The 24,573-nt window shown below is 39.1% G+C and overlaps 1 protein-coding gene across 4 annotated transcripts in view; it reads left to right on the top strand.

The window, feature by feature from the left end:
• The window catches only part of REPS2 (RALBP1 associated Eps domain containing 2), a 96,028-nt gene that overhangs the window by 7,595 nt on the left and 63,860 nt on the right, over positions 1–24,573 (top strand). Inside the window, exon 1 of one of the 4 annotated variants that reach the window (XM_068179980.1) lies at positions 23,316–24,065. The exons of the other annotated variants lie outside the window; for them this stretch is intronic. The gene's annotated coding sequence lies outside the window, so the exon portion shown is untranslated. Of the gene's footprint in view, positions 1–23,315; positions 24,066–24,573 lie in introns of those variants that run through there. 4 annotated transcript variants of the gene reach the window in all.

The following is a 24,573-nucleotide window of genomic DNA, read 5'->3' as shown; positions in this document are numbered from 1 at the left end:
TTGCTGAGCAGAGCTACAGGAGTGCCCCATGTTCAGCACTGTGGAGCCTGCAGAAAAAGGGGGGTCTTGAGTAACTTTTGATAGCTTGACTACCGGAGCAAAGCTTCAGTGTTTTCTTCTGCTTTATTTTTTTACATCTGGAGGATTTTTTTTCTGCCCTGCAGTCTTTTCCCCATCCAAAAAAGCTGTAAATACTGGTTCTAGTATTTTAGCCCTGCACTTGTGTAGTCCTCCAGTCTGAATATGCAGGACTGGGTTGGTCCCCTTCACTGTCAGGACGTGGTGGGGAGATGCTCCTTTGGGCCGAACCATAATAAAATGCTGGATTTGGGCCCCATAATTCCCACTGGCTTGGTGGCACTGAAAGTTTAGTGTCAGCTAATGGGAAACACTTGGCTGAGCTTGAATTCAAACTGTCTGAACATGGTCCATGGTGTCTGCTTGCTCACTCCGATATGAGTCATGAAGCTGAATTCTACCTCCAATAGCAAATGTCTGAAGCATTACTTTATTATTATGATTTTAAATTTCAAGGTGGTTTTTTTTTTTGTGAGCCTTTCAAATTAATTTACCTTTTTTTTTTTTTAATCCTTTCTTTTTCTTAAAGTCTCTTTCCACACCAAGAAACATTAGATCAGCTTTGGCATAGGCAACATTTCACATTTCATGCATTATTTACTTCTGTCATAATTTACACAATAATGTCCTATGGAAGCCAAGATGATGGTATTCGGAACAAAACAATGTGTCTAATCATTTGCAAAACAGGGTGGCTGCTGTGGGCTAATGAAGAGTCAGAATTATTTTGTTGCGAATAGTAACAGCAGTGGAGCGGTAAAAGGTGAAGTACTTTAGTACTTTGAGATCCCAAATGCCAAAAATAAGAATAAAAGGGGAGGGAGGCCGAAACTCAGTTGTGTGATTCTGTATGTATTAATTTTTTTTTTTTTTTTTTTTTTTTTTTTTTTTTCTTTCCCTCCTCTGAATAATTGCTGTCTTTATAAGAACATCTGTATATTTTAATAGCCATAGACTGCCTTTCCTTTACTGTGTACAGGTAGAATTGGAAATACAAATTGTGGTAGGAGATGTGGCATAAATGCTGGCATACTGTGCATGGGCACTGGAGACAGTGTCGTCTTTGACTCTAGTGTTGCTGTTTTAAAATCCTGTGCTCTCTAGCTGAATCTAGGACAAACCCTTGGTTTGGTCACAAGCAAGTAGATTCTCACTGACTGAAGGATCTATTTCTGCACATAAGGTGCAAACATGTTGGGTGAAATAGTGATGATTTTAGTGTTTTGTTTAGTGGTGTGGAAGAGAAAAAATTTACCCTGCTTTTCCAAAAGATGTGTTGATTCCATCTAGAGGTAAACGAGATATGAGATCAAGGAAGGGTAGGAAGTGTCATCAGCATACACCATGTGCAATGGAATTAGGAACAAGAGTACACCTTCAGTTAAGAAAACTTTTGACAACTCTTCAGTCTTATAAAAATAGTTCATAACTGTCAGCTAAAGGGTTTTAATAAATATTATTGATTAAGGTAACTGCACAACTGTAGAAGATAATGTTTTGTGTGTTTGCTGCATTGCCTTTAAAAGGAAATGCTGTAGTTGGAAGCACTAGGGAAGTGAACTCAGGAAGCATGCCAAATATGATAAAACAGGAGGGGTACAGGAAGCATCAAGGTTTTATTGGGGTATCCAGTCCAAAAAATCACATAACAGAAACTGTGGAAGAAAGAAGCTCATTTGAAATAAAAAATATTTTGATGGAGTGGGAGATATGTCTGTAAGAGATTTGTTTATGGCAAAAAATCATCATGTGTCACAGAATTTCTGTTTACTTCTGTATTAGTTAAGTGTCATTTTGCCTGAAAGCAAAACAAAACCCAGAACTGCATTTTTATGGGAAATGCCAGAATTTCTTCCTGTCTTCCAGGGCAGTGAATGTTTGCAAGAGAAGTTGCTTTGGAAATGTTTAAAAACTTGTAATTCGTTGATTTAAATCAAAACACTTTGTTTTGAACTGCTTGGATGTTGAAGTACTGTGACACCTTAAACACATGACTTTTGGGAAAGAGGTTGTTCTTGTGCATCATCTCTAGTTCCTTTCTGTTCCTTGCACTCATTCTGCCCTTACAGATAGAAGTGGTGGTGGCCAGGCAGCCTGTTCAGAAGGGAGACTCTGGTGCCTCAGAGATGTCACCTGCTGAGGAACCACAGAGGTGTGAAACATCAAAACAACAGCTTCCATGGGACTCTGTGGTACCTTTGTGTTAAGGTGACCTGGAAAGAACCCATTTCATTTCCTGGTAGAAATTTGAAAGGTTTATTGGCATCCAATTCAGTAGAATTGGTTGGGGTTTTTTTTCAGGAAAAGATTCAAGATATTGCAGTATTTTCATTTAGTCTAGTTCAAGATGACTGGATCTGGTGACTACCATCTAGCTAGGGAGGATTTCTCATGTTTTTCATGCGGTGTTTACTACTTTCTGGATATTAACTACAGTGGTTTTTTCAACTTTAAATGCTTTCAGATGCTGCTTTTAGAATGAGGGAGACACCAGCTGTCAGATCTGCCATGCAGAGTTGTCCATAATTCATTATGATAAGCAAGAAACAAATGTTTAAACCTCTGAAGAATGAGCTTTTTCTCTATTATTGCTAAAGGTTGTGGGAGACCTAGGTAATTGTAGCTGCTAGAAATGTTCTCCTATTTAGGTACGTGGACATGTCCCCTACGTTCAGGCTGTCTCTTCTGTAAACTCTGACTTCAGTATTAATGGAAACAAATTTTCCTTTGGACCTAATATACCTTAATACCCTTTTTAAGAAGCATGAGAAGGAGAAACAAGCCTATTCCAAAGTAGGCAGTACATTTCTGCAGGTTGTGGTGGGCTGATGTCTGGGTTACTGGTTGGGTTCCTTTCTGGGTTTGGTACCTGTGAACTTCATGCCTCCCAGCAGCTTCTTGTGCTTCTGGTACTTACAGGAGATCCCTTATGGTTGGAAGCATAAAGAATAGAAAGGCTGAAATGAGTTTTCCCTTTTAAGAATATATAAACAGAGACCTTACCTGAGGCTGAGGGAGATAAATAGAAGCAGGACAGCAGTGAATGTCATTGCAAGTAGTGGATGTGAAAGAGATTGGAGGAGCCTGAAGGAGTCATCCTGGTGGCCAGTGTTTATTGGGGCTTCTCTGGTTTGGGAGGAGATCAGAAGGCAAAAATAAATAAAACCCAATTATGTTGTTAACAGCTGCTCTCTGTTGTTCAGTAATAAAAGGCAGGGTCTGGGAAGCTGCTTGTTTCTGTTTTTTATTAGATGCTTTAGGTATCATGGTGATGAGCAGGTTATAAACATAAATGTCTGCTGCAGATGGAAGATGAAAGAGGCTAGAACCCAGTAACCTTTAAAGAGAGATAACATAAGGTTTAAAACCGTGCTGGGATCTGAAGCTTCCTACAGTCTTTTGGTTATCTCTTGGTAAGCCTGGCAACAGCAAGATAAGGACCAAACCCAAAACAAATAAACAACCCCTCAAAATTCCCCAAAACAACCCAAATTTTGGAGTCAAAATCCAAACCCGTTTTTAGGTTGAGTTTTTCACGAAGCGCTGCCAGGGTTAAAAATTAAGAGAGCCTCAGCTTTCTGTTTTCTATGCTTAATATATGATGGAGATGTATCCCTGTAACAAATAGTATGCTTGGGGTTTTTTTGCAGTTGTATTGTACCCTGCTGCTACCCTCACTTAACCATGGAATTATTTTTAAAAACAGCACTACATTATCATTCTGGAGATACAGTGTACCTCTAAAATAATACAGCTGTGAAGTTATGCCTGTCAAAACATATTTTGAGTGTTGTGAGAGGAAGGAACCAGGATGGGGAGCCTGGGATTGACGATGTTACAGCACCTGCTACCTCACAGCCTGACAGGTCCCAGGTTCACTGACTGGAGCAAATGTTTCAGAACAAGAAAGAGCAGCATTGGGCAGTACTGATGTCAGCAGGAAAATATTTCTTAGTGTTATTTACATCAAGTTATCAGTCCCTTACTTTCTTTCTCCCTCTCTCCTCCCCCTCCTCCACCCACAGCTGTATTATAGTAATTATATCTTTTATTTGATCTAGTCTAAATCAGGATTGTCCTTGAGGAGTATATTCTCCAAAGGAGTATTTTTCCATAGGAAATACTCATTAGCTGCTTTTAGATTGCATTACTTACTATGCATATTTGATTGCAGGGGAAGTGGGCAAGAGGTAAAGCTTTATTTAAGTCTAGCAAGGCACTCTGTATTCAGTATAACTACTGAATTTAAGCTCTGCAACAAAAGAGATTACTCTGGAAATGGAATGAAGGTTTTCTGTTCAGATACTGAAGGATGGACTTTAAAGTAAACATCTCTGAGTGAGGGAAACTTCCAGAAAGGCAGAAGTAAAAGAGACATTTGTGAATCTTCTTTCTTTCTTTCTTTCTCTCTTTATTTTTTTTTAAACCCTTACTGCATAGTTTAAATTTTATAGTTTAAATTATTTGGCAATATATCAGTGCAAATATTAGTAACCATCTAATTAATAGTTGAGCACCATAATACTTCTTTAGTTCTTCTAGTAAGTTGGTCAAGTTTCAAAACATAGGTGTTTCACATTTTAATGAAAAGAAAGAGGAACGATGTGTCATGAGCTGTAGATGTGAAATACATTTAAGAAAGTGGATGAGTAGTACTATCTAGCTTTATGCGTTCCTGATTCCCATCCACATGGAAAATTCTGGTAATATTTAGGGCCCTAAACTGAGAATTGCAGGACCATCCTATGGTCAAATTGGCATTGGCCCAGAAAAGCATTTCTGCAGTTTTCACAGCACTGTCTCATTGAGTGGCTTGGGTCATATGTGACTCTACAGAGAAAAACTTCATTTGGAGCAGTGAAATTATTTGGGCCAATTTTAAATACCTGAAATTCTGCTTTGCTTCCTGATGACTCTTTCAAGACAGCATGTCTTGCAAGAAATATTGTACAGAAATTTTCCTTTGCAGAAGGATATTAAGCTATTTCAAAAACATTTCATCATTGCTCTAAGATGGCCAGGGCTGTAGTTTTATGATGAAAGAGCATAATGGAGTTGTGTAGTTCCAAGGAAAGGTATGTTTGAATCATAAGCTAATACACATTCCCAAACTTAACACCTAAAAAATGTTTAACCTCATATGGCTTTTCAGTACTGTGGATTATACAATGTTTCTTTTGCTCTGCTGCTGATGTTTCTGTTCTGTTAGAATTTTCTGTCAGTGCTTTTAATGGTGGTCTCACTCTCTGCTGAGTTCCCCTTTTCTTGTAGTCTATCTAGAACTGCTACAAGCAAACTGCTAGAAGTACTAATTTGCAAAACAACTTTCAGTTTTCCCCTCTGTAGCAGCAGTAGCTCATTTATTACCAAGGATGCAAGGAGAATATGAAGGCTATTTATATCCTTGTGTGAACACCCATCAGTCTCATTAACCATTAAATGGTCAAATGGCTGAAGACACCTTTAAGTTTCTGAATGTGTAATGTATACTGCAGGAAAGGCATCCTTCATCTGGTTTCACATTAGGAGCTGGCTTAACATGTCACCCTGTTCTTTATTCAAACCTATATTCCTGAAAGGTTTTGCCATTTCCTACATAGCTGTGTACTTTCAGGAAAAAAAAAAAAAAAAAAAAAAAAGGGTCTCCTTTACTACTACTTCTTCTACTTCACCTTTCTTACTGTAATCTAAAATTTGTCAATTTCCTTTGTCAAGGGCTGAGGTTTCTTTGGTCTGATTTTCAAATGAGGTGAGGCTTGTGGGCTTGTGCAATGATGATATTAATTCAACTTCTGAATTTCTTAACTATTTCAACAAAATTTCAAGAAAATTGAGAGACTTTGAAGAGTACCTAAGAGTTATGTGGAAGACTAAGTCCTCTGGTGAAAGAAAAGCCTATTAATTTTGCTGCTGAGATGAACGTTCCATAAGGAAATGAGCCCATGATTAACATTAAAGAATCCCTATAGGAATGTCACCTCAAGACAAGGGTTTAGAGAACATTGCGATTTATTGGTTCCACTGCTCGAAGACAACTCCTTGACCGATGTAGGCTGCCCAGGGAAGTGGTCAAGTCGCCGTCCCTGGAGCAGTGCTGGAATAACAGTTGAACTCAATTCGGGTCTTTTCCAGTCTAAATGATTCTGTGATTCTACAGAGTGTTGTGGGCATGAGGTAAAAGATGGCTGTAAAATAGCATTTTAAAAACCACTGCAGTTGTGAGTGGAGAAGAGCAAAAGGGACAGACGAGTGTCTCCGTATCTGCTCTGTGTCGCTATATTTGTGCCTCTCTTTGCTCCTGTCTCTTCCCACAAGGCTCCACCTGCACTGCTCTTTGTTCCCCTCATTTCCAGCTGGCGACTTCCACCAGCCAAGAGAGCTGCTGGTTCAGCACTTCTCTGCATCTGCCAGGAAATAAATAAATAGAGGGATGAGAAACGGAAGGGATGTGTTCTTGTTCTTTTTGTCGGCTTTACTTAGGGCTTTTTTTTAATTGTATGCCTTGCTAAAATGCATTACTTTGAGAAGATTTCCTTGAAACTAGAGCTGAATCCTATCGCCTCCTTGGTTTCCTTAGTTTTCTGGCATTAAGAAAAATTCAAGTGCTTGGACATTGGTGGAGATGGGTTCTCATATATTCTGCTATTAAATAGGCCACAGGCACCAAGAGGTTTAATGTTGTCCCCTAAGGGCTTGCCAGGAGTTCTGTTTGCAGGCATGCCTTGCCCACGGAGTGCTTTGTAGGATGACCTGCATCTGCACCCCCATTTGATCACTGCAGGGCTTTAGGAGATGTCTGTCCTATAAATTCCCACTAACTCCCCATGAAGCTGAAGACAATGTGCCCCAGCACTATTCTTCTTCCTTTTGTGCCAGTTCTTTCTCCCAGTGTTTCCAGCCTTTGTGACTGCCATCTGCTTGGGAGATGTCTGTTCCTTTCCCCACTCCTCCCTTTGCCCTTTTTTTTTTAATTTTTTAAATTTTTTTTTTAAATTGTACTTAAGCCCAGGTTCCTGGTGACCCCAAGTGATGTCTCATATTGGGGATTGAGGTGAACAGGTAGATTATCCTTGGCACAGTAAGGAGATGAGCCCCTCACACACAGTGGGCCAGCTCAGCATATTGCAGTTGATGGCTACTTCTAAATTAAACACCCAACATTGTTGCCATTTGCTCATTCCTCACTTGTTTGTGTGAGGAGGTATCAATTCTTCAGCTGTGTCTAAGAGGTCTAGATCATTTAGCTTTGGTTTCACTGCAGGTTTCACTGCCTGTGGTGAGAGAACTGCCCTAGTTGTGCTGATGTGCAGGAGATTCTTCTGCTTGCTTAAGACTCCTTTGCAGCAAGATTATGTCTTATTACAAAACATTTCTCTTGTGATATATCTATCTCATTAATTATCTCCATATCTATTTCATCCTTAAGTAAGAGGATTGTGGAACCTTCTAAAATTACTTACAAGTTTTTTTTTTATGTTTAAAAAAAATCCAACGGTTTTTGAGTAATAGACTTTCCTTAATTTCTTACTATTCCTCTGATGTCTGTTTTTCTTTACTTGGAAGGAACATTTGGCTTACTTTTAAATTTTTGTTATAGAAATGTTTAAGTATAAACATTGAAGGAAAGTACTTTTTTGTACAAAACCTGTACAACTACGCCTAGTGGAATTTTAAAATAACAAACTCCACCATTCATTTCATGGCAGAAATGTTTTTGCTGATACTAAATCCTGGAAAAAAATTATGTAAGGTTATCTAATTATGAGCCAAACTTACCTTGACTATGTACCTTTTGACTTTGTAAATGTGTTTTTAGATCGTGAGCTGTATAAAGTGCTTGTGACGTGGTTTGTTTGAAAGACTATTTGGAATGCAAAATAATTTCAGAGGATATATGCTTGTGTTTAACCAGCTTCCCCAGTCTAGAGAGATGTTTGTGCATGTTCTGAAAATGCCAGGATTGAGCTTCCTCTGAGAAGCAGGATACAAGCAATGGGCAATGCTCACCTTCATCCCTGTAGCCCTGCTCAGCTGGGTCTGGATGTTCCTCTGCTCTCTGCGTCGTTACTGACTCTGCTGCTTTTGGAGCAAGAAGCTGGTAGGGAGGAAGACCAGTGAATCTGGAGGGATCAAGGATCCCTTTAGTGTTCAAAAGAAAGAGGGTTTGATCATTAGGAAGAGAGGCTACCCAGTAAGACTGGTCTTTGTCATTTTCACTTTTATGACAGGGAATAAAAGAAAGGATAATCAGTAAGAGCATGTCTGAGGTTTTGTAGATGTTAGGTGTCATTGAAAATTAGTGATCTTTCTGTACTTTTTTCTTGAAAGGGCTGCTGAGGTACAGACTGGTGGACAGTCTTGTCTCTCAGGTCTTAGGACTTGTGTCCTAAGTTGCCCCTGGGTTGCCATCCCTTGCTCCTGGCCTTCCACACTGCCTTTTCATAGGAAAAAGGCAAGTGGCAGCATGAGCACAGCATAGCATTTTTTATGGGCCAGTGGTAGCAGGAGCATTAACTGCTTCAGATACAACTCGTGACACCTGATGGCTGTGTCAGCACAGAGAAGGGGCTGAGCTGCATCAGCAGTACCCATAAGACCTGTGAAAAATCATAGTCTGGGAAATGCATTTCTTGACGCCTCTGCCCTTCTTTCATACCAAATGGACACCAAAGCTTATGAGTTCTGAAAAGTGTTGGAGAGAGTATTGTATGGTGTGATAATATCAGCCACATCTTTACAGGACACTGAATAACAACAAGCATGGAAAGGACCTTGGACCACCCCTAAATACCCTTCCCTGCCCATAGCAAAATCCCATTACCATGTATTGAGCAATTTGTTAATCCTTGGTGCTAACTCTACAACTTTTATAGGTAAGGGACTTCTACTGCTGCCTTATCTTTAGGTTCAAGGTTGTTTTTAAGCCTGATGTTGTTTGTATCCGGTGTAAAGAACAGATTATTAGTCTCCTTTTTCAAGGCTACTGCTACCGTGCCTCCTTTTAGTTTAGTGCTGCAGACTGACATTTACATTTGGACATTTCTACAGGAAGTCTTGGGAAAGTGCAAGCAGAGAAAACTTTTCATCAAGAATCTTGAGGTAGCATTTGCTAGTAAGACAGAAGACAGTGCAAATGGTCACATCGGATGTAAGATTAAAGCCCATATGAGAGTGATTCTTCAGAGAAGTGAGAATTCCACAGTGGCTTTCCTCTGGGTTCTGAGTGGGGAGTCCCTTGTGCCTGAGGCACACTGGTATGTTTTCAAAGGCCCTGGGGAGCTGCAGTGCCAGTTGAAGTCCTCCCTGTGGACCGGGCTGTACCGCCCATTCTGCTGATCACAACCACGGATCACGGCCCTCAAGACAGTTAAAATGCATCAACCAACTGCAGGATCTTTACTGTCCATCAGTGAACCGTGTCTGGGGTCATTGCCTGCCCCAAAACTGTCTCCTTGCCCTAGTGGGCTAATCCATAAAGAGTTAATGAAGATTTTGAGGTTCATAAAACCTTGTTAGTTTCCAGCACGGCAGGATTGTCATTTCTGCACGTGTTGAAATGGTGGATTGTGTTGTATGGTGTGTTCACCTGTGTCTATGTTCTTTCCTTTAAATTTTAGTTTTAAAAACATACTACTGTTAGTGGCTTCCTTGTGTGGTCATGTACACTTCTTGTCCCTGAAACCAGCATTGGTTGTGGATCAGAAAATAAAAGCCTCATAACAGCACCCAGTGTTCAAAGAGCCCTCAACTGGAAATGCTGGCACCAAACTGAACAAACAACCCCAAAATTAAGACTAAAACCCACACAACACCCCCCCCGCCAAAAGTCATCCCTCCATAAGGGAATGAATTCACAGTGAATTCCTTGTTGAGTCAGAAATGTTTCTTATTAATTCCTTTAAAAACAAGTCATACATGAAGCTCTTGGGAGCCAAATAAGTTGGATGATTGCCATCTCATATGTCTGTCAAGTCTTATAGAAGATCAGCAATTACTATGAAAACAATTTAATTACAGAATGCTTAATAAAGAGACTTAGGAAATATGTTAAACTCTAGAATTGGTTTTCTGTTACCTTTCATTTTGTTCCTCCTATTCTCAAAGTTTCATCCAATGCGTTGGGTTTCCATATGCTGCACCCTCACCTGTGGGCTGTGTTGTAGGTTGGGACCCAAATGGACTATAAATGTCTTGCTCAGGAATACAAGTTAAACTCTTCCCAAAGTTTCTGTAGAAAATCAGTTTCCTTTGGGGAGTGTCAAGGTTTTTAAAGTTAATACTCTGTGGAAGTGCCTCCAGCTTTTTTAGCAAGAAGGAAAAAAAAATCTGGCATTTTTATGCAATCTGAATTAAATTTGTACTGTTGATGTGCAATAAGTACATTTATATACCTCATTAAGAGTTGTTGTTTAACAGGACAAAAGGTTTTGTATTCATTCAGTTTGAATTAATTCCTTTTGACATTAAAGTATAATGCCAAAGATTTTCAGTGTTGTGGGAATTATTATTGTGAAAGCAGTTCTGAGGGATTTAGAACAATAAGAGCCTGGGTATGGTGCCCAAATATTGTGACATTAAAAAGAAAGGTACAGAATACAAATAAATTCTATTATAAACTGTAATTAAATTGAGTCATTTTTGCATGACTTGTTCATTGTGAACAAAAGGTTTTCTGTATTTCTGAATCTGGAAGGATGAAACATACAGGTAAGCAAATAAGATTCTAAAAGGGCATGGGTATTTTAAGAAAAAGGTTACCTTTCTGAATTTTTTTTTAATTGGTGTTACTAACTGTGTTATTTATGTGGCATTTTGAATGTTTTTCTCTGCTTAATGCATTGTGACATTTGCAATTGTCACAGTTTTTTTTGTGATTGTTTGCAGAGGAACCTACAGATTATCCGTAAATTTGTGCAGTTCTTAGGGTTTATTTGAGAGGAAAAGGTAGCACAGTTTGTTATTTGCCAGAGTTAAAATCATCCTGCTTTTGCAGGTACCTCAAGATCATTGGAATCTATAGGCATAAAATTCCTCAAAGCTGTATTTTATATGTCAGTATCAAATACCCTCTTTGTGCCAGTAAGGTATGTACCGTGCTGAGAGTCAGAATTATTTGTGACATCAATCCCAAACAGGGTTTTGAAATTGTAGTGAGTAAAAGCTGTGTATCTGCCATACGTGTTGAGAAAAGGCTTTTTTTTTCCCAAATATTTTAAGAATTTGTACTCACCAGAAATTTTTCTGAGAATTAGGAAGTGTACATTTTAAAAAATGTATAATGGACAGTGCTACTTTTAATTTCTTGTTGCTAGTTAGAGTAGGCAAGTCTTTTTAATTCAGAACTACTGTAATACCATAGGTTATTTTAAAAGTAATTTTATCTTGATGTTTCACTTTTTAATAAAATCTGAGAGTCTTCTAGATAGTATTGCAAAATATGTATACACTAATTTGTTTCTAGAGAAAAAGTGCTTGTGGATAGATAGTTTGATTTTTTTTCTGCTTAAAACAGTTTTTTAGAGGTTGAAACTCCTCTGTACAGAGGAGTAGAGCAACTACAGATACTGTAGAGCAACTTAGAAAGTTAGTATGGCTAAGGACTTGAAGAAAGAACAAACTTCCATTCATGCTCGTCAGCAATGAGCTCACAACTGTGGTGAGAAGCAGATCATCAATGGAGGTGCTTTTTTGTTTTCTTGGTGGATGGGTCACCAGGAGAGCAGATGTAAAACTGGCATTTTCCCCCTGCCCCTGTGCAAGCCCCAGCAACTTAAACACCTCCCTCTCCCTGCAAAAATTCCCAGTATCTTGCATCAGCCCTTCTCTCCCTGTTAGCCTACCCTCAAAACCAACAATGAAATGTAATCTATATCTATTTTAAGTATTTACACATGGAAGGACCACTCCTGCTTTCTGACTGTAGACCCAGTTTCAACAGCAAAATAAAACTAAGTCACAGTTGAAAAATGACAAGTGAAGAAATGTGGCAATAATGTGTTTTCTGTTGTATTCAAATATTTTCCTCTTCCATTTAAACTTGCTTTCAGTAAGTTGTCAGTAATAGGAACAGCTGAAATTTAATTTCCCAGTAAAATAAATCTTGAGATATCCCAAACTGACAGCACTTTCTGTGGTAGTCTTTCTGGGCAGCAGCTGGGGAGGTAGAGCAATATTTGTTAGGTGGGACCGGAGTGAAGGGCAGTGTTGGGAATAGGACTTTCCTTGTTATCTTGCTTCTCAGGCCTAACAAAGTGGTTGTTGTAAGTCTACTAAGCCAACAGATTCCTGTGCAAAAGCACTAAGGGAATTAAAAGCTTAAGCGGTTCCTGCACTCTGAGGAGTTTAAATGGTTTAGTCAAAGAAAATAGGGGAAAGAGTATATATTTGTTAAGTACTTCTGCTTGTTCTCAGGCTTCAAACTAATGGACCAGTTAAGAGATTCAGGGGTTTTCAACCCTTGAGCTTTCCTAGTGAGTTTCCATGGGGTTGTTTTAATGTGAATCTGAGAGAAAAAATTAGAAAAGAATTTCTAGCTCACTTATTCAAAGACTATGTGCTTAGTAAAATATAATTTTATTAAAATCTTCTGCAGTTTGTTTTTTCTTTCTTTCAAGCTGCTGTACTTTGGCTCCTTTTGTGAATGTGTTGTGGGGTTTAATTGCACGATAAACTATTTGCACTGCAGGACTCCTCTTTCATTTAGTGCAGAAATTGTGCAAAGTATAGGGCAGAGGGTTAGGAGAAGGAAGAGAGGCTGCTGCCTTTAAGAATTGTTGTGCAACACAGGCTTGGGTTCTGGTTTTTAGTTTTCATTTACTTTAAGCAATAATTTGCCTGGAGACATCTGCCTAAATATAAAACTTCCCAGTATTAAAGACCAAGAAAGAAAATAAAGCAATTGAAAGGAAAAATGATTGCTAACTAGTTCATTCACTGTCGTGGTGCATAGGCTTAATTTTCAATACTGAAGCAAAGTAATGCTAAAAACGAACAGATATTTAGTAAAGCTGCATGTGACAAGCTTTTGCAAATAATTTTTTATTCTAATGTCTAGTAATGTGTACAGATGTCCTTTTGTTTTTCTAGATTAATGCCAGAAAGTCCTGTGAAAGTCATAAAAGCCTTACAGCTAATATTCTTAAATGCTTTGCCTGCTGTGTTTTCTCCTCAATAATAGAGGTGCATTAAAATAAGCATAATGTTAATTGTTGCACTAAGACCAAAGAAATGAGAAACTGAATAATTTTGCATTTCAAATACCTTGTGAGCTCCTCTGGCACAACGAACTGTGCTGAAAGCTGGAGAAGGTGTTTCAGCAACAGCCATGAGTGGAACTGGTACACGCTTGCTCTTTCCCAGTGCATCTCTGCTGAGCTTCATTTTCTTGAATGATGGGCCAATGCAAAATACTTGCTTAATAGAATAGTTATTTAGAGTAGATTGTAAATACTGAATATGCAGCACAACAGAAGACAAGCATGGAACTATCTTCCGATGGTACATGCAGACTTATTGTCCTGTTTTTATGTTATGCTCCATTTGTGAACTGACCCATTTGATTGTAGAAGGATTTCTTACAGGATTAAATAAGTGCTAGCTCATGTACTTTGTGTCGATCACAAATAGATTTCAGTATAGCTCTTTGTGATTCTCATTTGATACAGAATTCACAGAGTTTTTTGAATTCTGTATCAAATGAGACCTGGATCACAGATAACTATACTCATATCCTTATAAAATCACTAAGATTTGACTGGACCTTTGTTTCTTGCTTTGCAGATACTTGTACATTTCCTGCAGTGATAATTAGTGCCTTTGGAGAGCTGAAATCAGCATGCAACATTGGTCACAGATCTCTCTCCATTTTGCCCATCTCTTCAGAATCGAATAAATCAGCAGTCTTTTCTCTGCACAATGTTTTAATTTCTCCCTTATTAATTTGCTACTTTGAGCTATAAAATTTTGTTGAAAGTTGTGCCAAGAATGGAGAAATGAAACAGGGATTTCCATACCTATCACAAACCTTTGCCATTGAGTTGCTCCCCTCAGCTGCTCAAGTGTGTGAGTTCCTTGGTTTGGTGCACAGATATCCTGTGTGGAGAATTATTGATGTCTTAGAAGTAAAAAGCAATATTTGACAGTCTTTTGCAAGTGCAAGTTAGGCTGTCATTATCTTTATCAGAACAGGAGAAAAAAGTTGAGCAGGAATGGCTGCGGCAGTACGTGTGATGGATCATGCAGCATCTCTGATAGATGAGAAATAGGCTGCACCATTAAGTGACTTTTGCCTTTCCAGAGTGAACCAGCCTAAGCTGTCCCACACAAATTGCCACTGACCTGGTGGTTAGAAAATCCTTTTACAGAATTTCACTCCTGACTTACCTCTTTGTCAGTGAATTATGCCCATTTCAATTGAGTGCAATGCTCCTAATAACATGTCAATTAATTTTAAACTGCAGAAATCTTCACTCTGCCATGAAGACTTGGAAAACAAGCTTCATCACTTACTCCCTCTGGGGTTTTGGAAAAGGCATAATTTAAAACACTCTGTCTCCTTTTCTAATGTACAGAATTTAATTTTTGTAACCACAATTTTAATTTTAATTTAATTTTTGTAACCACATTGTTTAAAAAAAAAGAGTCGATTTTCTAAGTAGTTTCTGAATCTTTAAAACCATGTTGCTAGAGTTTAATTCTGGACAATTATCTCTTTCTGTAGTGCTACGGAAGATTTTGTAAGACGGTGTTCTTAAGTGATGTATTATTTATTTTTGCATATTGTGATGTTTGGGTCTTAGAGTTGTTTTAAGCAATTAAAGAGTAGGGAGGAAATGTAATGAAAACAAGAGTAAAGGTGTTGCTGAACTGAATGTTTAAACACTCATCTGTATTCCACTGGCTGGAGTGAAAAAATCTGGTGTTAAAAATCATATGTTAGAGAAAAATGTATAAGAAAAGCTTTATTCCATTTCTTTACTGGAACCGAGGCCCATTGAAAACAAATAGATCCAGAGGGGTCAACTAGAGTTTTGTCTTGTGGAAAAATCTTGCTGTTGAAGAGTCTTGCATGGGAGAGGCCATCCAGCTTTGATCCATCTGCCAGGCTTTCAAAAGTTCAGTCCAGAAACCTGGAGCTGATAACTTTGCTGCTGGATTTTTTTGGCCAGCTCTGCTATGTATCACTGGTTGGGTTTGGGTCACTATATTTGGGTGGGGTCTGAGAATGTTTCCCAGATGCATATCCTGGGAATGCCTTCTGCATGGAAGTACCGACAGGTACTCCAGGAGCCTGCCTGTTCCCCTGCCATGGCCCTGAGAACCCACTATTCCAGTGGGCTTTTGGTAGGGCAGCCTGTGGATCCCATGGGCTGCCAGAGACATGACAGTAGTGCAACTGATGCACAGTTCAGCACAGCTGCACAAAATTCAAGTCTCATTTCTGTTTAGGGTCACTACTTTTGCTTTTATTTCTTTCAGTAATTAGGAAGTTGGTTACTCCTACTGTATTTTAAAGGGTTTATCCCAAAAGTCATGAAAAACCTGACTTAATTGCCAATTTTTTAGAGCAAAGTGAGCCAGCTTCAAGCCTTTGTCAGCACATCTCCCAAAGGAGGGGTTTTCCAGACTCTGAAAACCCTCAGACAGGGATATGAGCTCATGGAAGTGGAAGGTCTGCAGCCGAGCACTTTTGGGTGCAGCCTGGCCGCCAGTGCCCTGAGCTGCTGGGGCTTCTGGAAGGAGCACAGTGCTGGCAGCGTGGGAATGAGAAGTGGAAGTCTCTTGAGCTTTGGGCTAGGATTTTGTAAGGGTTTGTGGAAGGAAACCTGAAGAACAGATCAATGCACTTGTAGTCAGCAGTGCTACTGCTGCTTGAGGCCAAAAGAGCTTGGCAAAATGAGTTAAGTGCTGATGACTGCTGAAAGGGGAGTTTTGATTACTGCCTCTGCCAGTGACCTCTGCCTATGGCTTTTTAGTTTGTCAAAGTACCTTGTTATTTGGGTAATATTCTGTGTATTTGAACTCAAACAGCAGAAGAGTCATGTTTATCCTGAAACTTAAAAAGATTTTGAATTTCTTCACAGGCCTTGTACTGCAATGATGCAAGTTGTCACTAAAATGTGAAAAAGCTAAACGCTGGGTGTTTTTCTGTAATCATTCTAAACAACATTAGGTGTCCTCTGTGTTTGATCTTTTGTCATCTACAACCCACACAAAAGTTTGTCCTGCACGATTAAACCGTGGCCCATGTGGCTCAGCATCCAAGTGTTTTGTCCCTTGCAGAGGGGAATTGAGTGAGGTGCCTTGTTTGAGTATGATCAGAGATGAAGAATTTATAATCTAGTTTGTGACTGGGTGCATCAAGACTGCAGTGGTGGCTGGAGGAGTTGTGTCCCCTCAACAAGTAGGAAAATGTTTGCTAAGAAGAAAAGGCTGCTCACCTTCCAAGATAAGTAGAGAAATGTTTTTGCCTGGATATGAGAAGATAACAGCAATTGTCATGAGGTTTGCTGTAGATCGCTCTTGGTATGCTTTCAGCCGTGAGAACGCCTACAAATGGAACAGATTGTAAAGTTATCCTGGCATAGCATCTGAGAGTGAAACTCCTGAAGTATTTCCTTGTAGTTACAAAGAAATGTGGAAATAATAAGGCAGCTGTTGTAGAGGCAGCAGGAGCACACTGCAGTACTGTCTGTAGGCTGTCCTCTAGACCTCTCAGTGGTGACTTTAAACAACTCTGTTTTCTGAGGTTCACTTATAGCAATGCAGTTACTTGGACAGAATGGGAAAAGAAAGATATGACTGTTAAGGCACATATTTTGGATAGCCTTGGCTTGAGTTTAACAGTGGAACTGTCGAAAGAAACTTCTGATAACAATTATTTTTTATACTTTTACAAAAAAGTTACAAGACTTTTGGCCCATTTTCCTCACTATACTTGACTTCAGCATTTATCTAGCAATGGTTTCCATAGTTTTTCTTTAGGTGCTAAAAGGGTCTCTGAATTTGAGAAGATGTTTTGATTGTTCATAACACATGGTGTTTCCACAGGAGATGTTATCTCCTTAATGCTAAGCTTTTTCAGCATTTTTCAAGATACTCTTTGTACCTTAGGTGAGTTTGGCAAGCTTCTTTATGGGTGGTGGGGCAATGATTTCACAGACTGTTACTTACACTGAAGCTTTTTATGATGATGTTTTAACATGAGAACAAAATGGACTTGTATTGCAGAGCTTCATATGTTACTAATTTATTGAAGAGTAAGTTGCAACAAAGAGTTGATGTTTGCTTCTTCAAAGGGTAAATTGAATCCTGTCTAGCAACACCTTATGGAATTTTATGTAATACGCATTTGTTTTCTAGGAGTAATACTCAAACTGAGTTTGTACTCTAACAAGAAGTAAGGCATCAACCCAACCAATGAGAATTTATTTTTTTCTTCAGAAAAATCTGTTATTTCTCAGTCTGTGGTACTCTGTTAAGAGACTGAAATTTAACAAAGGTAGTAGGATAAGGATTCTCTGTATGAATGACAAACTACAAGATTCATACATATGCTTTTGTGCATACTTGTAGAGTCCAGCATTTTAAATGGCTTCAAGTTCCATTATAAAATGTCGGTATTTTCAGGGTTTTTTAAAAAAAGCCCTCATGATAGGTATATTAATCCATATCTGAACTGCAACAATGGTGAGACAATTTTTCCTTTTATAAAAAAAGCCTTGGACAGATTGCAAAAATCTTTCTTTTAAAGGTTTGATTTTTTAGGCTGAGTTTCAAGTTATATTTAATTTCAGTTTTGTATATGTACAGACACACAGCATTTTGAATAGATTTTGAAGTACATTGGATTAACAATGAACTCATAAATGAGTGCTGTATTTTTAAGTCAGTGAAAATGTACTCTGAAGATCAAAATATGCTAACAGATATGCTGCTTGTGTAAAGTATTACTTGAAATAATAAACAACTTTGTTGCCAAAGTAGTCTAAAATGCCCAAACCACAAGGATTTTGCGTGGCAAAAGTAGTGTTGTCCTTTAATTTTCCCATGATCATCCTATATTTCCATTCCCAGAGGATACTGGTGCAGCTCCTGTGCAAAACATGGCATTTCCACTTGAGCTAAAAAGCAGCTTCCCATTCACTCTCACTAGCAGTAAGATTTAGATACTATTTTCATTCAACCTTCAGAAAATGAAAGTTTTAGGAAAAGATGGATATTTTGGTTGGCCTAGTTCCAGCCCTGGCCAAATTTCAGTGTGGATAGTTACATCCTGCCTCCATCAAGCTCTTGCAGTGCCAGTTGCTTGTGGGTAAGGGGGGTTCAGGATAGTCTCTGCTGAGGGGACAAGAATTGGAGAGTCTGGGTTCTATTCTGTCATGTCCTGGACTTTCTCTGTGTTATGTCCCTAGATATGCTCTTGAAAAAGATGAGGTGAGCAGGAAAATGAACGGAAATACTGGATGACTAGTGCCTTTACCATATTTGCACTGTATAAAACATACAGTGTGAACCATCTGTAGGATGAGCTTTAGGAAACCCATGTCCAAGAGAATTAAATGCTGTTGGCAGGGACTTGCATCAGAAGAAATTTGGATAACCCTTATGGAAATTTTCTGCAATTTACTTGTTTGGATGGGGCAGTGTGACAGCTCCGTGCTTGCCATTTTACTTGCTCTTACTCCCTTGCTTCCACAGTCAAGATTTGAAAAGCAGATAAAGCATCTATAACTCAATTTTGTTTACTTTGTAAATTTCTATGGGTTTTCAGATTTTAACAGTGATTTTTGGCAAGACTGTGCATGCAGCATTTCAGAGAGTGACCTGCTGAGTATCTGTGTTGCCATATCTAGATGCAAACTGATTATCTACAAAGAATGCGAAACAGTTCAGTGAATAAATGTATTTATATAAAAAATCTGTAGTGATTGTTGACATCTTTGTGCCAAGTTCTTAAAGCTGGAGTAACCTGTTCTCAGACTTTATTTTTGTGTTCCAAGCATTACTAAAATTTTACTTATACTCCTACACATATTTATTGACATGTGCTGTATTTATCAATCTCGTTAATACAAATTTGATACAGAGAGTGAATATGAAACACAGGACAACTTTAGATGCATGAATGCCGTTCTTGGAGCATTCATTTTCCAAATAGTAAGAAAAAAAAGGGAAGGAGGTTTTGAAAGTAATTTGCTTCATCTCTTTCACCTCTGTAGGCTTTTCACATGCTCCTAATGGTATGTGTTTGGTGAAGGTGGTGCTATCAAAGACAGAATGAAGTATCAGAAAATGTATGTAACGACCTCTGACTTCAGGCCGTGGGCACTGTTATCAGGAAAATAATTTACTTGGTGTGGTGATTGTCAGATATTTCTCAGGAATGGGGCTTCTTCAAGTCTCCTATGAGACTGACCCAGCTTTTCCACATCACATATAGGTAAATGGTTGAGTAGCCTTTGTGTATTAAAGACCAAAGGTTGAGCATGGAAGATGGCATTTCTTTCACATTTCAGTGATTATACTTATAATCTTATATATATATATATATATATATATATATATATATAATATAATATATACTTATAATCACATTTCAGTGATTATAAGTATTAGCATGCATCAGCAGCCTTTATTCTCTGGTAGACTTTTTCTTGTCAACACTCCTTAATAATTGAAATCTTTTGCTTATCAGTGCTGACTCACATGTCCTCACAGCTGTATAATTCAGATCAATATTTTGTGACTTGTGGTATGCTGGCATTACGAGTCTTCCCACTTGAAGAGAAGTGCTGCATGATTCACATGCTTGGGTTTCCTTAGGCATCCACAGCTCACTTACACAAGAGAGAGGACCGGACAGACTCTTGCACTGACCAAATGTGACTGTCCTGCTCCTGCCCTGCTCCTGCTCACAGGCTCTTTAAAGATTGAAACCATTTGTGTTACAGGTTGGGGTTTTTTTTAACCTCTGCTTAGGAATCAGCATTTTCCTGTACATAAAATGGTTCTGCTGTTAAGCTTCATTGTCAAACTTGGAGTTGTTTGGACCTGATTTTGTGTTTGTTTCATGCAGTTCTGTCAGTGGTGTTGCGTACAGCGGGCGCTGAATCGTGAGCCTTGTGGTTCTCAGTGTTGGTGTAAAATGTTCTGCTTGGAGCTGATGGAAAAATGTTTCCCTGTTCCCAGAGTGAAGTGCTTTCCCCCCAGATATGTAAAGGTGTGATGTAGCACTAGTACAGGCAGATGTGGATGGTTCTGGGTCATGCCAGGAGGAGGGAGTTTAGGGAAACTCCGATGATGTTGTCAGCAGGTTTTTACCTAACTCAGGGGGTTGTTCTCTGCTACTTTTAGCGCTACGTTTGTTATGTGAAGTTGGAAACTTTTGCAGTTTATCTGTTGCTTGCCTTGCAATTTAAAATGATGGTGTTCTTAAATGTAAAGTGATGATCATGCAGAGCTTAAACCATGAGAATGTGTTATAGTTAGCTCTGTAAAAATATACTATGTATGCATTGTCTTCTGTGCCATAAACTAAGCTGTTTTAAATTTTGTTTTAAACATTGGAACCTTGCTTGTTTAAAATAGCTTGATTTTTAGTAAGCATTTCAGGTGATGCTTAAAAACATCCAAAATAGATAAAACATCTGTTTTTAAAAGACAAGATGACAGAAGAAAATAAATAGTTACAGAAACACCACTGATAACGATGGAGCAGAGGTAATGAACCTAATCCATGGCAGGGCCTCTTCCTATGTACTTCTGGGAATGTAACACCCCAGCATATTCTTAATGCCTTCCCAGTCAGTAATCCTTGATGTGTTGTTTCTTACTTTGCTTTAAATATTGAAGAAATAGATATCTAGCCCTGAGCTCCAAGTAGTATTACAAATGTCTGAACAATGTTCCATTGAGAGAGAAATGCCTGTTTAAGAATGTAGCAAAACTTGTCTGTAATAAGCAGATCAAAGAGTCTGTAAACACAAATTAAAAAAAAAAAAAAAAAAAAAAAGAAAGGGTAAAGTGGGTCAGATATATGACACAATTTTGAGATAAGCTGTTGATAAGCCACAGCTGAAAATATTTGCCTTTGAACCTATTATAAGCAGCTGGCTGAGCCAGAAGGGAGCCTGAGGTCACTCTATGGTTGAGGACTGAGCAGTGGCATCACAGTTGGTTGTCCTTGGGAGAGCACTGGGTGAGGTGTGCATTGGGTAATGGCAAAAGCTTTTCAACATTTTCCCTAAAATTCAGAGGCAGTTGATAAACTGGAAAATATTTCTACCTCATTATAGATTGAGCAAGGACAAGGAAAATAGATGTGCATTCTGGGGTTGCGCTGAGATAGAAATTGTAGAGACAAAATTTCCTTTAACATAGGAGCCAGTGATGGTTACCTTCTTTTTCTGTCTGAATGAGGTGACTCATTCAGCTCACATGTGCTCTCACAGGATCCCTCAGCCACAGGGAGTTGTGAGAGCCTTTGAGCTGGATTTGCCCATGAATGACAAGCAGTGACCATCTGTGTGGCAGGTATCAGCAGGGTGACAGAGAACAGCCAAAAATTGTGTGCCAGCCTGATACAGAGGATGCCACAGAAGCTAAATGAAAGAGCAAAAGCCCCGGATCTACCTTTGCCTTGAGGCTCCAGGATGACCATTTCAGCCTGGCCATAGGAATAGGGTATAATTATTTCTGATCATCCTCCTTTTTCTACTTATTAAAAACAAGCTTCAGCTCTTGGCTCATATTCAGTTTCTGAAGTTTAGTTCTTGCAGTCTAAATTAGACATGCCCAGTGTGTTTGTGAGGTCAGTGCTCTTGGAGACTGCAGTGGAAACTTGTTTGGAGAGAACTGGGGAGAGCTGGAAAAATGTCAGATTGGGCTGGGAAAAGCTGCTTCATATGGGATGTCTTCAAGGAACAATTATAAAAATAACACTTTCTGCCAGCCAATAGAGCAGAGCAGTGAGTGGATAAAAAATACAAAAATCTGCTCTGTGTTCCAGTACCTGAATATGTAGAGCTTTTCTATTAGAAGTTTGCATGGAGCACAGTGGTTTCAAACAGCATCTCTTCTGAAGAACTCATAGCTACATTCAAAATTTTAATGTTTGTGAATTGGAGATTGTTTTTTAATACTTAATAAAAAGTATATATTTTTACAACCCTAGAAAAATCTGACCTGTCAGAAGGTGTGCAGGATTATAAATCTTGCTCTTTCTCCCCTTTTTATGTGTGCTTGGTCGAGAATGTGGTGCAATTCCTCTACAGAACAAGTGTGTTAAGGCTACTTGCTGAATACCCATTGTCTACTCAGTAGTGTTCTTGCCTCACAAACCATTGAACAGGGCAATTTTCCATGACTGGAATATTGCTGCAGGCCACCTGATCAGTAGAAAGAGTCAATGAGGCCTTCTACAGACAGCTGGAAGTACCCTCATGATCACAAGCCTTCACCACCTTCTTTAACCACTCTGGTATCTTCTGGAAAGACAGCACAACTGGGCACACAGACCAGGACAGTCCTGCAGATCAGTGGTGATCAGTTTTTGATACAGGTAGTGGAGGAGCCAGCATGGAGAGGGGTGGTGCTACACCTTGTGCTAATGAAGAAAGAAGGGCTGGTTTGGGATGTGAAGGCTGGGGCAGCCTTGGCTGCAGTGACCATGACATGGTAGAGTTGAAGAGCCCGTGTGGAGGAAACAGGGCAGAAAGTAGGGTCCCAGCCCTGGATTTCAGGAGAGCTAAGTTTGGCCTCTTCAGGGATCTGCTTGGAGGAATCCCATGGGTTAGGGGTCTAGAAAGTGTGGCATGGGTCCAAGTGGTTAAAGTTCAAGCATCACTGCTCCAAAGATGACCAGGGGACTGGGGCATCTCTTAGGAGGGAACTGAGGGGCTATTTGGCCAGAGGAAGATGGAGAAGGGATTTTATCAGTGTATGTAAGTGTCTGAAGGGAGGTGTTAAGAGGATGGAGTCAGGCTTCTTGGTGGTGCCTAGCAACAGGACAAGGGGCAACAGGCACAAAGTAAAACACAGGAAGTGCCTTCTGAATGAGGAAACTTCTTTACTGTGAGAATGGCGCATTCTCCTTCTCTGGACATTATTGGAACCTTCCTGTGTGCAATCCTGTACAACCAGCTCTAGGTGATTCTGATCTCCTGAGCAAGGAGATTGGACTTGAGGATCGCCAGAGGTTGCTTCCAACTCCAGCCATTCTGTGATTCTGTGTGATTTTGGACTAACTCTGTTTATTGTCCTGAGATTAGATTTGTTAAATAACATCTGTAACCCACCACCATGAAAAATTATTTCCAATACGTTCTTCATTACACTTTTCCTCGGTATTTTGCTATCACTGGAGAATTTCAGTTTTCTGCTGGAGAATTAAAGGAAAAATTGTAATATAAATGGACAGTCAATTGTTTTGCATTAAAATCCCTTGAAGTATCAAGGCATGCAGGTTGTTTTGATTTATACATGTGTCTGTTTAGCAGTGCACAAGCAGAGAATACCAGTTCTTTTCTTGCTGGCTTGCTAAAAAGCATACAGCCCAAACTGACAACAAATTCAAGGATTTAAATGAAAAATTACCATATCACATTCATATGCAGTGCCTTTAACTTGGATGGACCTTGGGAGATTGCTAATAGTATATCACACAAACTAGCTTAATTTCAGAATTGCTTATCACTAAGTGTAATCTGTTCATCAAAAAGCTATGTGCATTGACCCTGTGAAAGGTAAAACCAGGAAACAAAAATATAATGCAGTGTTCAATTTAAGCTGCTGTGAAAATTTGAGCAGGCAGCATGTTCTGAGGGTTTACTTTTGGATAAAGGCTAATCTGCTACCGACTTCTGTGGTTGCTGGAGAAAAGGGGCTGGTCTGTTGTTACCTCTAAGCAGGGTTCTGATGCAGATAGTGTGAAATGCTGGCTGGAAGGAGCCCAAGACCCTCTCATTTAACTGGACAAGGAACCTGATGCGAGTAAATGCCTGTAGCTGCAGTTAATCTATATAAATACACACAATTAATTGTGTAATAAATTTGACTACTCTGTCAGCTTCCATCTTCTGTTCTGGACCATTAACGAAGAATTCAGAGTCTGGTTGCACAAATAACAGAAGCTTGTGTCTACAAAATTTATTTCAATTGTTAAAATCAAAAAGCAAAATTACAGAGAGGCAGTTTCTGATTGGTTGGCTATAAGTGTGTGCTTGATAAACATAACTGTATTTTTGAGGGGTGAGATGTCTCTAATAAAAATTTTTAGTCTGCTTGTTCAGAATAAAATATTTGTGTTTCTCTATGAGGAGTAAGCAGAACATTTGCAGCATTCAGCAACCTTAATATTTCAAAGTATAGAAAATATATGGAAAATTAACTCTTTGGGAAGGTAGTAGCATCTCTGTGAAAGTCCCAGCTGCTCAGTATTGCCTTTTTCTAGCAGCCAGCAAGAGGAAACACATCATGGTGACACTGTTGCTCCAT

This window comes from Anomalospiza imberbis, chromosome 2 (genome assembly GCF_031753505.1).
Source record: "Anomalospiza imberbis isolate Cuckoo-Finch-1a 21T00152 chromosome 2, ASM3175350v1, whole genome shotgun sequence".
Classification (NCBI taxonomy): domain Eukaryota; kingdom Metazoa; phylum Chordata; class Aves; order Passeriformes; family Viduidae; genus Anomalospiza; species Anomalospiza imberbis.
The sequence above is the reverse complement of the archived record's forward strand: the minus strand, read 5'-3'. Positions and strand labels throughout refer to the sequence as shown.